This window comes from Dromiciops gliroides, chromosome 3, assembly GCF_019393635.1.
Source record: "Dromiciops gliroides isolate mDroGli1 chromosome 3, mDroGli1.pri, whole genome shotgun sequence".
Lineage (NCBI taxonomy): Eukaryota > Metazoa > Chordata > Mammalia > Microbiotheria > Microbiotheriidae > Dromiciops > Dromiciops gliroides.
This window is the reverse complement of record NC_057863.1, coordinates 538305587-538311935: the sequence shown is the minus strand read 5'-3', so window position 1 is coordinate 538311935 and position 6349 is coordinate 538305587.

The following is a 6349-nucleotide window of genomic DNA, read 5'->3' as shown; positions in this document are numbered from 1 at the left end:
CGATTATCATGGAAAGAGTGCCATTTTGATTTGGAGGTTCTGGGTTCAAATTCCAGCTTGTATGACCTTGAGCAAGTCATTAAACCTCTGGCTCTCATTTTTTTCATCTGTAAAATGAGAGATTTAGACTTCATGGCCTTTAAAGTCCCTTTCTGCTCTATATCTATGGTTTCTCAGATTTTAAAGGAACTCACTCATGCCTTCTTCCCTATACTTCAAGATGATAGGATAAAATTCCAGCCTGAGGAATTCAAGTTGGACAGTAGGAAGAATATTGTGAGTAAGTGGGGTTAAAGATGCTAGAAACTGCCCATACTCCTCTAGAGTTTTGAGGAAAGGCTTTGGCCTGGTTTCCATTGGCTATTCCATGTCTAGAAGCAGGGAGAAGGAGGAAATGATGACCACTAGAGGTCTCTTTTAGCTCTAGGATGAGAACATTCTAAGGGCATGCATATCCCCACCCAGTTGTTATTGTAGGGATGTTCAGAAATAGTGATCTGTAGCACAGAAGTGTCTTAGGGAGAATGGAGGTAGAAAGAACATCACAAGGGATCATACAGAGATTTCTAGGGTAAGAAAAAGTTGAGATTATTAAATTTATAGGGGTTAAGGAATGGGGTGGCATCCTTTTCTCTTTGCTTAGGGGTTCAGGACTGCTGTTTGGACTGTGGCTGGAAATCCTTCAGAGCTCTTTCCTTTGTAGATTCTCAGTGGTGGTGAAAATTCATTCTTTAGTAGTAGGGACTTGGTTTTTGAAAATGATTTGAAGTCATTCAGGGCTATGTTTGGTATATAATATGGACAACCATTCTAATGGACATTTGATATAGAGTCAGAGCCATACTCAATAAGCATTTATCCAGTGCCTACTCTGTGCTAGTAACTGTGTTAAGCACTGGGGATACAAAGAAAGCCATAAGACAGTACCTGCCCTCAATGAGATCACAATCTAATGGGGAAGACAACACTTAAAAATAAGTTGCAAAGCAGGTAGAAGTGGGGCAAGGGGGATGGTTGGGGGTATGTGGGGGAGAATAGTAGGGCACGAAGACATTCAACCAGCAAATGATCCGAGGAAGTATTAGATTTTGAGTTGATTTCATTTTGGAGAATGTTAAGGTTTTGGAAAAGAGGAAGTCCAGGAAAGTAGCTGTGTGGGAAATGATGAACATTCCCTGGCTGCCCTCCTTAACTAGTAGAAGAACTGGGAGGAGCCTTCCAATGTCCACCATCCATCTTCTCCAGTCAGAGAGAGTGAGGGGTCCCAAGGCAGGAGATGTTGAGGAAGTGTGAATTTCTAAGTTGATAGAATCTTACAGAATGATGAATTTCTGGAATGGATAAAGTTCAGGGAAGTAGTGCCAGATGGAGAGGGTAGCTAAGTGGTATAGTAGATAGAGAGTTGGACCTGGAGTCAGGAAGATCCAGTTTTGAATATAGCCTCTAACGCTTACTAGCCATGTGTCTGTGCAAGTCACTTAAATCTCTTGGTGCCTCAGTTTTCTCATCTGTAGCGTGGGATGGTCTAGATGGTCTCTAAGGTCACTTTCAGTTTAAAGCAATGATCTTCGATCCTATAATGTAGTGAGATTGCTTCTCTTGTATAGCCAATAACTGTCAATTCTCAAAGAGGTTCTGAAATGTCTTGAGTAATGGCTGTACCCTTGGAATAACAGTGTAGCCTTCCAAAGAATACTTGGAAAGGGAAAAAAACTTATTAGAATGCATGTAAGTTCTGTGATTCTGGGGCTTGTATTATCAAACAGTGTCCTTCAGAGGGTGAGGGTTTGGTAGGAAGTAATGTAAACCAGTAGGGGGTAGGAACCTCTCTTCTCTCCTTGTCCCTGTCCCTGATTTTCCCGTACAGAGCCAATGGGCAGCTTTGGCCACCAGACAAAACTAGAAAAAGCAAGACACAGACATGGCTCAGTATCCTTGGCTGATCTTGGGGGGAAATCTGGCAAGGGATGAAAAGGAGAGAGGGAGTTGGCTCTTTCTAATCACTCTGAGAGGGAAAGCTTTGGGAAAGGGTCAGTAATTCTAATGAGGTATAATGTACCTAGAAGCATATATAGAGATATAAATATGTTTGAGAGAATGTGGAGCAGGGATAGAGAGCTTATCTTAGAGTCAAGAAGACTTGGGTTAAGTCCCCCTAACATATACAGGTTAAATAAGTCAATTAACTCCCTTCTGCTCTAAGACTAAAACTGAAGAGAAGATGCTGGTCTGCCCTGGTAGGGGAAATTACTTAATGGGGGAATTCCCTATACCTGTGAAATCATAGGTGCAGTCTCTATGCTTGTAAATATATCTCCATCTCTATATATTAAAAGGAAGTGAGGAGTAATGGATAAGGCACTGGACTTAAGGTCAGGAAGACCTGAGTCCAAATTCTGCCTCAGACACTAGCTGTGTCATCTTGCAAATAACTTATCCTTTCTGTGGTCCTTTTGGATATAAATCTATAAAGCTATGGTCTATACATCTATTTTTAGTGAATGTAAGTTCTTTGAGTCTCAAGACTGTCTCCTTTTTGCATTTGCATACCTAGTACTTAATATAGTGTTATCTAGTAAATAATAGATACTTTATAAATTCTTCTTGACTAGTTTGTCTATAAAAATAGATTCATTATCTCTCTAATCTTTCTCTTTCCTATCATCTGCCTGTCTATCATCTATCTATCTATCTATCTATCTATCTATCTATCTATCTATCTATCTATCTATCTATCTATCTATCTATCTATCTCCTTTACTGGACAGGTCTCTGCTAAGAGCTGTAATCCTTATAAGGGGATTGTCTGAGGGGACAAGAGGTAGAGGACATGCTTGGTGATTTGTAGAAAGTCTGTCCTGGCCAGAACTCCTTGGGTGAGCGGCTCATTTCTTTATCCCTTCCCTCAACACCCACCTTCCCATTCCAGGGAAATTGGAGTCTCCCCGCCCCAGGCACCAGAGGGTTCCTCTTCCATTTATGTTCCATTCTTAGGAACAGGCTGTTTTCACCAGGGTCACCCCAGGAGGCAGGGGTCCCCAGCAATCAGCAACGCTGCTGCCTGAGCCGCCCGGCTCCCGTGACATCCTTGATGCTGCACCGAGAAAAATATTGTGTCTCAGGAGATGAAGAGTCCCCACTGAGTGACATTCTCTCAGCCTGATTTATTACTTTGCACCTGTTGCCAGGCAATGAGGTGTGAGCCTGCCAGACTGTTTACAGAGCAGGGTAGGGGCCTGGGGAGAGCACTTTCATTGTTCATCACCTGGGGATAGGGATCTAGAAATTCAGGCCTGATTTGCTTCAGGTCCGAGAGCCTGTTTTGTCACGTTTTGTCCCTATGTGTGATGGCCTTTTCGCTGCCAACACTGTCCCCAAAGCAGGGTCAGAATGATGCTTTTCTTCTCCCTCTCCTCCCTATAAGACTCACTCGATAGCACAGGCAACATGTATGCTAATGCAACCTCCCTCCCCTCAGTACACCACTCCCCCACTGCCAGCTTCATCCTAACTTGCCTGTTTCCTTCTTCCCTCCCTCCTTTTCTCCCTCCAAGCATCAAGGCTCCATGTCTTTTTTGGAAATGAAATCTATTATTCACTCAAATTAATCATCCCCCCCAAAAGATGATTAGCATCCGTGAGCATTATTTAAAGTGCTGCTTGGTTCCCATTTAACGAAGGGTTTTTTTTTTCCCTCCCTTTTCATGCTGAATCCCCAATGAGGGCACACTGCATGAGAAGCCGCACAGCAGAGAGAGGTCGGCTCTCATTAATACAGATCCCATTTATTTAAAAATAGCAATATTATGCCACTTTCAAACAGCCCGAATGAGCTAAACCATTAAAGGATTATGAGTTGGTGACTTCGGACCTATTGTGAAGGCTTAATATTTCATAGTACAGTGACATACAGTATATAACACACTGCACAGTGCTATTGGTTTCTGCTGTTCTGAACCAGGTAGTGGGGAAATAATTGAAGAGAACATTTTACAGCAAGAACAGAGAGAGCTGGGGCTTTGAATACATTGTGAAGAGGGGTCTAGGACTGCAGAGAGCTAAAGGGGGTGTTGGAGGCGTTATTACAAAATCCACCTCCCTCCATCCTCTGTTAAAATGGGAAATGACTGTTTTTCTGCAAACAAAGAAATCCAGGGTGGTGAATGATTTAGAAAGTCAAGCCCTCCTTGGGGTGGGTGGGGAAGGGGGATGAATTCAGAGCCCAGAGAGAAGACAGCTGGTCAAAAAGGATGAAGAAGGGAATTAATTCTGGAGGGAGACTGTGTTTTCTTAGTGTTTTGGAAGCTTTCCGTGATTGTCCTTCCCAGTGGTCACATACAACTGAAAGGATATTTGCCTTGTCCTATCCATTCTTCCCTTCTGCCCACCCCCTCCCCTCTTCCTTTTGGACTCATCCTTTACCTTTGTAGTCTCTCTTTTTAATCAAGGCTTGGAATCCCTGAAAAGTCTTTGGTGGTCAGTATGATATTCACTATGAGAGAAGCCGAGTGGTCAGTGTCAAACCAGGAGATTTCCCTGGGGTTTCCTTAACATTTGTAGATCTAGATGAGAAGGTGATATCCTATGTTGCCCAGACAAATCTTAACCATTTACTTCAGGTCTACTCTCCTATCTGTACAACTTTCTTTTCTCCACCAATCTCACCTTGCCAGTGTCCTTCCAGTAATCTGTCTTATCTGAATGAGTCAGTGAGACAAGATATACCCATGAGGGGATATCTTCTGGTGATTCCTAGTTAATTTTTTTACACAAAATAATAATAGTAATTAGTAATAATAGCTACCATACACACACACATATATATATATACACATAAATATGTGTGTATATGTATATGTATAAATGTATATGTGTGTATCTATATATCTATATACTTATATCTATCTAGCTATATCTAGCTATCATCTATCTACCTATCACTTTAAGGCTTGCAAACACTTTGCATAGTTTGGGGACATTCCAGGGTTTGGCTTTTGTCATTCTGGAGAGGGATGTGCAAAGTCCCCTCATTATATCAGTGTAGAACTTTAGACCCTAAAATCACTTGTCATCTCTTTGACTCAGGGCCTCTTAAAATGAATGTGACAGAGAATGAGGTGACGTCTAGATAGGCCATGAAAATTATCTCTCAGGTAGACAGATAATTAATATACAGACACACAGTGGGCAGGACTTCAGTCTATTTGTGATGTTTTCTCAACTTTCTTAAAGGGAGAAAAGTCCAAGTTAATTGATAAGCCATTGTTTTGGTAATCTCCCCGTCTCCCATACAACTCCCTTTTTTCTACTCTGTTAAACACACATCAAAGGTCATCCCATTCTGAGCATTAGATTGTGAGCCCCTTGAGAGCAGGGACTATCTTTTACCTCTTATTATACCCCCAGTGCTTAGCACAGTGCCTGGCACATAGTAAGGACTTACTAAATATTTATTAGTTCACTGGATGATTGAACAGGGCACAATTTATCCATATTCCCCCTAAAAAAGGAGTGGTGACTCTCTTCCCCAAAAACATAATGCCCAGAGTTGAGCAAAATTCCCTAGCTGTACTCTGACCAGGGCATAGAATAATGCTATTTGATCTCTTCTCTTTTTCAGCATGCATTACTTCTTGTGATTCAGCCCAAGATGACATTAGCTTTTTTGGCTGCCATTTCTTGATTCATTCTTGATTCATATTAAGCTTGACAAGCACTAAGTCTCTAGGTCTTTTTTATGTGAGCTGCAGTCAAGCTGCATCTCCTGATGTGTAGCCTGTGCAGTTTATTTTGTAACCTGAGTGCAGGACTTTACATTTATCTTTATTAAATATCATCTTGTTTGAGCTGGTCAATCATTACAATTTGTCAGGGTCTCTTGGGAAGGGTATGATTTTATCATCCTTCAATGCATTAGCTCCTGCCATTTGCAAATTTGATGAGCATTATTTCAACACCTTCATCCAGACCACTGGTTAAAATGTTGAACAGAATAGAGCAATGAACAGAGCCCTGGGGTATCCCCCTAGAGTTCCAGCATGTAGAACCATACCTTTCATGCAGTAGGTACTGAATACCTGCTGCATGAAAGGTATGGTTCTACATGCTGGTAATTTATTCAGTTCTGAATCTACCTTACTGTGCTGTCAGAGAGCCCATACCTCTCTCTGTCTCTGTCTCTCTCTTTCTGTCTCTGTCTCTCTCATCAGCATGGATATCATGAGGTACTTTCTAAAATGGTTTGTCTAAATCCAGAGGTACTGTGTCTACAGAATCTGTCTGCTAGCCCAGTGACACTGCCAGAGAAGGTCATGGCACTTTTCTGGCATGCCTTGGTCTTAGTGAACCC